Genomic DNA, 10,754 nt, shown 5'->3' with positions numbered 1-10,754 from the left:
TTGTTTCTGTCCAGAGAGATGGCTGTGACTCAATGGTACCTAATTTTACATGTACAGAAGAGCAGGAAGGATGGCTTCTGCTTTCAAAGGCTGCAAACAGTTTTATGAAACTCAGTATGAAGATCTTACGTAGAACTTCTTCAACATTTCAAGCTGTACACTTAAAAATAATTACTTCATATGTAACTTAATATTATGTTCACGACTTTTGATGAAACGAGATCAATATGTTTATGTTCCAAACTCAGTGTTTCTTTTTATAGATTAGTACAACCCCTAATTTGGGGATGAGGGGGTTAATTCCACCCTAATTACCTAATTGTCTACCCAGGCTGAAACAAGCAAAGCAGCAGCACTGCACTTGACTGTAAAGTGGTGGAGTTTTTGATTCTGCTGGCACATTGGAAGGCTTTTGAACCATTGTGCAAATTACAGTATAATGCAATACTCTAAAAGAAATAATTATACCCAGCCTCTGTAAGCCAGGAATCACATACAAAAAACTTGAGCCTTTTAATTTGGTTACGTATAATGTACGAAATGCAGTTCTTCCAAAGCTAATGGAACCAGAGGGAGCATTATAATTATGACTCTTTTAATATATTTTTCTGTTTAAAAACTGGGGTCAGGCTTGAGCAGAGCAAAGGATGAAGAATGATTTAAGTGCTAGACACTGGCATACAGGATAATATGAAGTGAAAAACACAATTAGCATATAAGTAACTCCTCAGTGCCATTGCGTGTCTGCGTATCTGCTCCGTAAGCCACCGTCTGAATAGCAATACATACATTGCAGGTATGGCAGGTAATATGGAATCACTCCCTGCTTTTTTGCAAAACCTTCAGAAGGGGTAAAGCATAATATTATTGTGTGTGTGGTGGGGGAGGGGGTCTTTGTGGTTGTCATTACCATTTCTTTAAAATAAGACCTGAAAAAGCTACTTTGTTTTGTTGTGGCTAAGGGGGGTTCTGATCAGTTACGTACCACTATGGTTCTCAGGTTTTCTGAGTATCATTTCTTTTGACATCTTTGTAGCCAGCACTGTAGCAGGTTCCTATATTGCAAGAGGCAGAGGATATACTCCCATTCATTTAGTAACACTGAGTTGTACCTTATTTAGCCGTTAGCAATTTTTGAATTTAATGGCAGTAAATGAGGTGTCCCGGTTTGGCCCTTTGCAAGGGAGGGATGCATGCAAGCCTCTGGAAGCATGAAAAAGCAGCAATGTTTCAAAGAGTACAAACAGGACATGGAGGCAGTGTGAACACACGGGCCTCTCAAACTAGAACTGCGGTATTATCATGGCATTCGTGATATATGTAAGATGCCAGTAATCCCAAAAGGCAGCTGAAATTTCCACACAGTAAGAACATTTTTATGATGTATGATTCTCAAAATCAGTGAAATTACAGTGAAATATGTCTAAATTTCAAGTCCTAAGACAAAAGAGGGGAAGAAACAGAACTCTGCACTTCACAGGAGGGGCAGTCTCAAGCAAATTTCAGTTTATTCCATTTTATTCTCAGAGATGCTGAGTAGTTAATCCATACCTTTAATCATGGTATAATGGGGAAACCGGGAGGTAGAGAAACACAGCATTCCTAGAGAAACAAAAGATTCTTAAAATACTTGTGACGCACTCTGTATATCCAGTGGCAACCGGAAAACCTCCTAGTTGAATATAGATTTACTGAAAGGGAACCTACTCCCAAAGATGGCATTTTAGAGGCACAGTGCTGATGAGTTGGCTCTGGCTACTGTGGCTAAAAGGAGATTGGATTCTCAGGTAATTTAACACTGCCTGCCACCCCTCCTCTCTCTTATGCTGGTGTTGGTGCTCATCAGATCCACAGTGTGCCAGTTCACGGACTTAAAGAAACAGAAAAAATATTTTCATGAACTGGATCATCCCATGTTGAGACATGCACCAGTGGTAGCACGAGGGAGGGAAAGGTGAACAGGGAGGTAGGTGTGAAGGGTGAAGAGTCACTAAATTGTGATGAAACTGCAGCATAAGTGAAAGTTAAGACAAAAGATTGGCAGCGACATATTTTATAATTGCAATTACAGAATAACAGAATGTTTGAGGTTGGAAGGGACCTCTGGAGGTCCTCTGGTCCAATCTCTCTGCTCAAAGAGAGCCACCTAGAGCCAGCTGCCCAGGAACATGTCCAAGAGGCTTCTGAATATTTCCAAGGAAGATTTTCTTCTGCAATTATGTCAAGAATAAAATTGTTATTTTCATGTTAAGATTTCTAGCGGTAAAGTGAACTCATGTGAAGCTGACAGACAGATGCTATGTTGCTTCCCTGAAAGGAAGCAGTATGCCCAAGTGGTCTTAAGAGAAATTATTAGAATGCCTGCAAAAACAGTACAGATTTGGGACTCGCAAAAGTTGGGTATCCCCTCACATGGAAAAGTACTGACAACTGAGTACTTCAATTTCAGTTCAGGAAACTGTTTCCAGGGATCTAGATTTTAATCCAGACATCAATGCTCAGGAACCATAAATCAAGTCCTTCTCTACCAGCAATTGTCCCTGTAGATACAATTAGTCCTTCTGCTGGTTGAGCTGAAATCAAGACCAAGGGGCTGACCTTGCAAAACGACATCCCTCCTCGGAGGTAGGGTAAATGCTGGTGTTGGCATCCACAGATGTCGATGAAGCAAGACTCCTCTACAGAGAAGGGAAGTGCATCAGAAGGGGTTTTTTAAACTGTCTTTAAAGGGTGTGTGTAGTCCAGAGAGACATGCAAAATGGGTTGTCTGATTCCAGCATGAAAGGGGAAAGCTTGACAGCTTTCAACAAAGTGATACCAGACCAAGGCATAAACTGTTTAAGATGGTTGTATCGAACAGTTGTCCATCATACCCGAAATGCTTTGGCTGAAATTCAGACATCTCAAAAAATTAATAATTTGAATCACACAAATCATCTCATAAACGAGATGACTTTTTAGAAAGTGACTAAAACGGTTAAAGATTAAAATGCATTAGTAAACCTAATTGCTGTGGATCAGGTCTGCAAGGCCTTTAACAACGATGTAAAGAAAGAAGCTTGAACTTAAGCCTTGAAAAGTCAACAGTTAAGGCTTTTTTTTATGTGAAAAATAGAGTCCTTCGCTGAGTAAAGAGGGCTGGGGTAGGGCAGTGACTATGGCCAGACCATATCACGTGCCAGGGTGGGGATCCTCCTGGCAGGCACAATGCAGAGCCTCTTGGCAAGAGGCAAACATGGAAAGAGTGAGCACATACCAGATAAGCCCATATTGTCACAGTGGCACAGTTGGCAAAGACTTGTGCCCTGTTTGCCAGAAGATACTGATTCATGTTCCTGACTGCCATTAACTTGTATGGTCAATTTATTCTAACCTCTCAATGTCTGTTTTCCCCATCTGCTGAAAATCGGTTAATTACCAAGTCAACTACAATTTGTTCCATACTTTAAAAAGCTAATATGATATATAAATGTCAAACAATACTAGTAACTTCCTTTGGGATACTTTATAAAACTTTTCTGAAAATAAGAGCAGGTTCTCCCTAGCAAAGGACACGTGTCCCAATAGCTAAAACTACTAGATTCTCTCAGCAGAACAAGGCCCAGCAGGCAAAATGTCCATTTTGGAAAGGGCCAAACTATTGGGAATTTCTCCCTATCAGAAAGCTAAGCATGCCCCAAACAGTCGTTTCTAGCCTTAGAGGAGGGGTGGTCCAGGGTTTGGTTTCATTTCAGACATTAAGGTTGCTTGTGGCTTGCTCCCTCTTTTCCCTCTTCCCATTGCAGCAGTTTCCCACAGTGTAGTCACCTTCTGTGTGCTGAGGTCCAGCTGTACCTGACTCCAGTTCCACTGCACCCTTCCGTTTGTGCTGTGGCCTTTCCTTTAAACCTTTCATTTCCAAGGCAGATTACGTTTTTACCAAGACCAGTGTAAGCAGATCCCAAGTCATCCAACCAGACTCATGCTTCTTTGGGCAAAATTCTCCTCAATTAGAGTTGTTCTCCTGAAAGAAAATCGAAAGAACCAGTCCTCAGGTGTTACTATTCACATTTCTTTTCTCTAGGTACCAGCTTGAACTAGTTTTACTGTAGAACAGCTATTTTTCAGATACTTCTTTTTATCTGAATATTTTGTAAGTGCACTTCTACTCTGATGATAAATATATCCTCAATGACACTTTCCTTCTCCTCAGTTCCCTCATTTGTGTACAGTTGGCGTGATGACTCTCTATTGAAGTGGTTAAAATATTGTTACAGTACTTCACCACTACATGCAGAGCAGAGCTAATCGTACTGAAAGGACTTTGTGTGTGAGCGGAAGTCTTTACTGAGGTCCAACCCAGCCGGCTGACCAGGTGAAGTCAATGAGGGTATCATTTATGCTGCTGAACTTTTAGTACCAGAGATAATTGGGAAAAAAAAAAAGAAGAAGGAGGAGGAGGAGGAAGAACAAGAAGAACAAGAAGAACAAGAAGAACAAGAAGAACAAGAAGAACGAGAAGAACAAGAACAAGAACAAGAAGAACGAGAAGAACAAGATCAAGAACAAGAAGAACAAGAAGAACAAGAAGAACAAGAAGAACAAGAACAAGAAGAAGAACAAGAACAAGAAGAAGAACAAGAAGAAGAAAGATCCTCAAACTGGAGGCTGAGGTTGATCATTACTTGTAAACTTGACACATTTCACTTGGAAGTCATGGAAAATATGTCTGCATTATTTATGGACAATTTTCAGGATGAGATTTTGAAACCCAAAACTTTCCACTCCTGTGGAAATCAGTTCTGAAACTCTCCAGGACAGTGGTGGAGCTTTTAGAAACTGCCATCAACCTTAGTGCCTTATGTTCATGCTATTTACATGGCTGTAAATTTTCGCTTCTATCCTGTACTCATATTTAATATATCTGCCCACTTTGTTAGACTGTTGCCTAAAATTATTAAAGCATAGTTCTTAAAACACTTCAATGTAGGAATAATCTCAGGACTGCAGTACAGAGAAATTACTTACTTTCTCCTATAAATTGCTAACTGCTTTTGTAATGATTTTTTTCTCTTTTCAATATTTAATGTTACTATATTCATAACTACTGTTTAAATATTACCACTATTATCACCTAACAAGTGGTGTGGTAGTTGGAAGAACATTAAGAATTTAGTATATCATTTCCTTGTGTACCAGCTGGGATACTCTAAAGCTAGACAGCAGGTACTGTCAGGGAATGGTGCCTTGGGGACAGTGTCTGTAATACTCTAAAATGCAATGCAGAGCTGACCAGTGTAGCTTTCCATGCATGGGAGAGAGGGGATTGCATTTCCCTCTCCAGTTGTTCAGGCTAAGCACAGCACGGGGTCATTCCTTTACCATACCCTATGCTCTCTGACGTGCAAATACTACCTTCTTCATAGAAACCAAATTAATATACAAAAGATTACATGTATTTTTAAATAGATCCTCATGCAAAAGATATTCATACTCGGCTTTTTTCTACTTTTCCTTTGAGACTGATGGAAGCATCAATATTTCAGACTTATGGAAATGCCTAGAGAAATACATCTTTCTCCTTGAGAGATTTGTTTCAAGCTAATACTACTTTCTGCCAGTGAACATGACAAAGGGCAGAGCCAAGAGGTGCGGAGTTTAAAAAGACGCGGACTCTGGCAGGGTAAAGACCAAAGACCTTTTATTGTAGTTACAGCACTCTTTTTATAGCCAGAATAGCTGTCCATGTGCTACCAGTGCCTTGCTGATAGGGTAAAGCCTTACGTTCATGTGGCTGTTGCTGATTTTTGATTGGGGACGTGCTTCGGTTCGCCTGTCATTTCGTCATCTAGCTGAGTCCTGTTTTCTCTCTCTCTCTTCCTCCTTTTTGTCTCCTTCTTCCTCTTTTGTTGCTTTCTTCACCATTCAAGGTCACAGGGAATTGGAGTCAAGGTCGTTCAAACACACTGCCTCCATTGGTGCTGCCCCAGCTGCTGTATTCAAACTAGCTAGGGTTGATCCGTCTGCCATCAGGCTCAAACGAGCTAGGGTCACTCGAACCCCACTCAAACCCTCCATTTCCCACTTTTTGATTTTATATTAAAAAAGCTCAGTTAATCATTTTTTGTAGCAATCTTTGAAGGCACGATATTAAACAAGGTAAAAATATTAAAATACATATAAAGACTCCTAATACAAACAGTCCACTTTTCACTAACAATAACAACCATCCAGACAAGCCCCATCCTTGAAATAACTGATTGAGACAAAAAAACCTGTTATCCGTTTGTAATTTTTTTGTTTGTTCCATGAGTTGTTGTATGCTTTTATGGATAGATTGTGAATGATCGGTCAAATTCATACAACACGTTCTATCAAAATCCTGACACCCATGCCCATGAGCCAGAAGCAAAAAATCAATACCAGCTCAATTTTGTAATGTGGCATGTCGCAACGAATCAACATCTGTTGCTAGTGTGCTTAAAGCTAATGCCGTAACGTTCGTGTGTTTGCCAAGCCAACAAGCCATATTCCTAAGTGTGTTCAAAGCCTTTGCGCTTGCAACGTCAGGTGTGAAAAAGCTAGCAGCTACTATTTCCACTGTATTCCAAAGATCCACATTATCGTTACAGGAATTATCTAGTATTTCGTGTTTGCTGTGATGACTCTGCAAATGCGTGTGATTTAAAATCATAGTGATATTTGGTGTCAACGATGTTAAGCGTCCTAAAGAACATGGCCCTCCGGTCATCCCAGACGGGATACCTGGCCATGCTCTATCTCCACATATTAGAAACACTCCTGGTGGTAATTTTCTTGATTTCTAACCTGAGGAGATTTCATAAGTGTCATTGCCCCTGTAGTTAAATATAGTAGAGTTGCGCCAGTTGGATTTGTTTCGAAATACAGAATTGGAAGGTGTTACATCTACCAGGGGTATTTTAGGTGCACTTGCATTCTTTAACCTTTGTTGAGTCTCACTAAAGGAAAAAAATACACGTTTCAACTGCAATGCTCCCTAAGATATTTAATTCTCGAGGTTCTCTAGGAGCCTCCGGCATTGTGTGTTCCCACGTATCCCAGCCCTCCAAACGTTGTGTGTCATTGTGGCTTGGATTCTATGGTGCTGTGTTGCTAAAGACTTGACTACTATTCCTTTGAAAGATCACAATAGAGGTGTCTGACAATGGGATTCCTACTAAAAATGTATGAAAGAGCTGTTTGGGCATAGCTAGAGATGCACAAGAGGTGGTTTGATTTAATGCTTTCATTAATCGCCCATATGTTGGTGCTATGTCATGGCATTAAATGGCACAGTGGGGGAATAAGAGTGCCCCAAACCTGGAGCGCGAACTTGAGTAACAGTAACAATGTTGGTCCCATGTTGTTCCACTCACTGTTCGCTGGTCACATTATCTTCTGAAACAGTATTCACGTCTTTTTGACACTAGCCTATCGCTGGATGCACTAGGCACACTGGTATCCACTGTGTTCCTTCACCTGTGGAAACACAAGCATATCCTTGACCCCAAGTGATTCATTTAAAAGGACCTTCCCATTTAGCTGTGAGTAGTGACTTGACTCATACTTTTGCACAATTTTCAGTATCAGGGTGTATAAATTTTTTCAAAGATGCAAAATGTTTTAACAACACTAGTTCTCGTATATTCTCATCTAATGTTAAATGATTTAACACATAAAGGGCTTTCTGCAATCGTGCCTGTGGGGTTTCTCCCAACATCCCCCATTTTTGTTTTTCTGAGAGAGTGTACGGTGGGCACGTTCTACAATGTCTTGGCCTTGTGGGGAGTGAGGGATGCTAGTACTATGGCAGCTCCCCAGTTTTGTAAGAAAGTCTGTGGTTTTGTACTAATGTAGCCTGGGCTATTGTCGGTTTTCACCTGATGTGGCATGCCTAGTGATGTAAAAGCGCCACGCCAATGACGAATAACATCTCTATTTTTTTCCCCAGCTTCAGCAGTGGCCTATAGCCCTCCTGTGTATGTATCAATGGAAATATGGACATATTTTTGTTGTCCAAACGCGGGGAAATGGGTAACATCTGTCTGCCAGATTTGCAGGGCCTGTAAACCACAGGGGTTTACACCTATTGGTTGCAGTGGTACAAACGGCTGACAATCTGGACAGGTTTGCACTATTTCTCTCTCCAGGGACCAAGACAATTGGAATTGGTTGCTTAATGCTTTTGCCAACTGGTGGAAAAATGCATGAGACAGGCAAGCTTGCTGTATGGTTTCAGGGACAGGGGCAGCCCAAGCTGGGGCTGCCAGATGATCCGCTCTACGGTTACTTTCCGTCAAAAACCCTGACAAATCTGTATGGCTGCGCATGTGTAAAACAGAGTAGGGATTTTTCCTTTGGCTAATTAAGACTCATAGCTGTTTAAAAAGCAAAAACAGTTTCTTGTTATCAATGTGTTTCAGCCAACTCTTTTCAATTCTCCTTATCATTCCTGCCACATACTGTGAATCTGTAATAATGTTAATTGGATCTGACCATTTCTTAAAAACAGTAACCACGGCGAACAACTCCACAATTTGTGATCAACCATCTACTTCTATTATTTGGTGCCACTCGTTATCCTCAGACCACACAACCACTGCTTTGCCTGTTTTCCCTGACCCATCTGTAAAAACAGTGCGTCCTTTAACAGAAGTTGCAGCACATAAAGGGAAACCTGTTAGAGATATCTCTTCACAAAATGTGAATAGCTTGTGTGAGGGGAAGTGAATGGAAATTTGTCCCAGGAACCCCTCTAAGGCAATTTGGAAAGGTGTGTTATTCAGTCAACACCACTCAACATATTGTAAAGTGAGAGGTATATGGATTGTCTGTATTTCTTTGCCACTTAATTCCACTGTGCGCCTTCGGCCCCTTTGGATTAACATCGAAATCATTTCGATCCTAGTGACAAAAGTTTTTGATGGCTGATGGGATAGAAAAATCCATTCTACAATTATCAATGGGTCCTGGAACTTTTGAATCCATTGAGCTAAAAGGCCAACTGGCTGTTTTTCTTGGTTTATAACAAACAATTGTAGGTTTTGACCTTCCTCGATTCGATGGGCCTGGCGTTGTTGTAGTATTGTCGTTATTTTCGATAAAGCTGCTTTTGCCTTCGGAGTCAAAACCCACTCCGGTAACAGGTCTGGGTTGCCTTTCAGCAAGTCAAACAAAGGTGATAAAGTTTCATTGTCTGTTTCTAACAGTGGGTGAACCCAGCTGATAGTGTCTAACAATTTTTGCAAGTCATTTAGTGTCCGTATTTGTGTGATAAATTGAAGTGTCTGGGATTCAATTGTTTGATCTAAAATTTTCCATCCCAGATATTTCCAAGGTGAGGTCACTTGTACTTTTTCTGGGGCTATTTGCAAGCCGTAATTTTCTAGGCTTTGCTTAGTTTCCTGTACTATTTGATCCAGCAAGGTGGTCGCTGGTCCTGAAATTAAGATATTGTCCATATAATGATAGCAAATGACATTGGGCTATTTTCTGCAGATCACAGACAGAGCTTCTGCCACATATATTTGACATATGGTGGGGTTGTTTTTTATGCTTAGTGGTAGTAGAGTCCAATCATATCATTGTATTGGTGTGTGTCGATTTTTGGTCGGTACAGAACATGCAAATCATGCGGCATCCTCTGCCGCTAAAGGTATAGTAAAAAAACAGTCCTTTAAATCCATTACTACAATGTTCCAATTTCTTGGCAACATGGTTGGCGATGGCATTTTGGGTTGTAAAGCACTCATTGGCTCTATTACAATGTTTACTTGTCGCAGATCATGTAACAATCTCCATTTGCCACTTTTCTTTGTTATAACAAACACTGATGTGTTCCAGGGACTGGTGGTTGGCTTTAAATGGCCTTGTTGGACTTGTTCATCTATTAAGGCTTGGAGTGTATCGGCTTTCTCTTCTGCTAGGGGCCACTGTTCCACCCAGACTGGCGTGTCTGTCAGTCAGGTCAAACGAAGGATGGGCCGTGCAACAATGCCCCCCCCCAGGTTGTTGCGATCCTTCCGTCTGTAAGGTCATTTCCCATGCTCCGAGCACATCTCTTCCCCAAAGGTTGAGAGGAATATTGATGATGTACGGATGAAGGGTGGCAATGCAACCTTCTGGACCGGTGATATGAACCGTCTTTACACTCTGTCGTGAAACACAAATTCCTCCAACACCTGCCAATCCACTGTTTGTTAAGATCATGGGCCACTGTGGGGGCCAGCAATGTGAGGAGATTACGGTCCCATCAGCATCAGTGTCAATCATTCCTTTGATTGTCATCGCTTCCGATGTAAATCCTTCATTGCGCACTGTGCAGTTCAGCATGGGTTGTGTAGTTTGAATTTGATGAGCCCAGTAAAGTTCCAGCAATCCCATAGAACCAAACCTCTTCATACCTCTTTCCTGGGGGTTAGCTCGTGGCACTGTGCTTTTAAAAGGTATTAATTGAGTCATATGACCTCCTGCCAGTATAGAAACCAGTGGTGAAGGTGTCCATGCTATTGCTTCAATTTGTCCAGTATAATCAGCATTGACCACTCTGGGCATTATGAACAGTCCTTGGGAAGTGGTGCTAGATCATCCTATCAGGAGGGCACTGAGTCCTTCCCCCAGTGGTCCATGCAGTGTCAAGGGTATTCGGTGTACGGTCTGGTCCCTTATTGTGATGTTGGTGGCTGCAGTGACATCCACACCAGCGCTTCCAGCTGTGCTGGCATGGAGGCTGTTTAAACCCGTGAGTCTCGAGG

General features: G+C 41.4%; 1 pseudogene; it reads right to left on the bottom strand.

Moving 5' to 3' along the window:
* Positions 1–6,088: 6,088 nt before the first annotated feature.
* LOC147415368 (uncharacterized) lies at positions 6,089–9,461 on the bottom strand (annotated as a pseudogene).
* Positions 9,462–10,754: the final 1,293 nt, after the last annotated feature.

This window comes from Leptosomus discolor, chromosome 6 (assembly GCF_034619465.1).
Source record: "Leptosomus discolor isolate bLepDis1 chromosome 6, bLepDis1.hap2, whole genome shotgun sequence".
Lineage (NCBI taxonomy): Eukaryota > Metazoa > Chordata > Aves > Leptosomiformes > Leptosomidae > Leptosomus > Leptosomus discolor.
Note: the sequence above shows the minus strand (reverse complement) of the source record. Positions and strands in the feature narration are given on the sequence as shown.